Source organism: Trachymyrmex cornetzi, unplaced genomic scaffold, assembly GCF_001594075.2.
Source record: "Trachymyrmex cornetzi isolate Tcor2-1 unplaced genomic scaffold, Tcor1.1 scaffold745, whole genome shotgun sequence".
NCBI classification, from domain to species: Eukaryota; Metazoa; Arthropoda; class Insecta; order Hymenoptera; family Formicidae; genus Trachymyrmex; species Trachymyrmex cornetzi.
In genome coordinates this window covers 42,686-42,918 of record NW_017300076.1, presented here as the reverse complement: position 1 = coordinate 42,918, position 233 = coordinate 42,686, and positions in this window count along the sequence as shown.

The following is a 233-nucleotide window of genomic DNA, read 5'->3' as shown; positions in this document are numbered from 1 at the left end:
CTAAGATTGAAAGTCTAGAAAAGAAATATTTCCACCGAATAGAAAATACGTGTATACAGGTGCTTTGCGAAGACTGGGACTGTCAACAGAGCCGAAATTCCGCGTAGCAGTAGTTGCACGGTCTTGCGATAGATGGTGCTGGCATATGTTAGATAAGAACAGACGTATGCGTTTGAGTAAGACGGAATGATACATATTATATAATATAATGTAAAAACTAAATCAAAGATGTC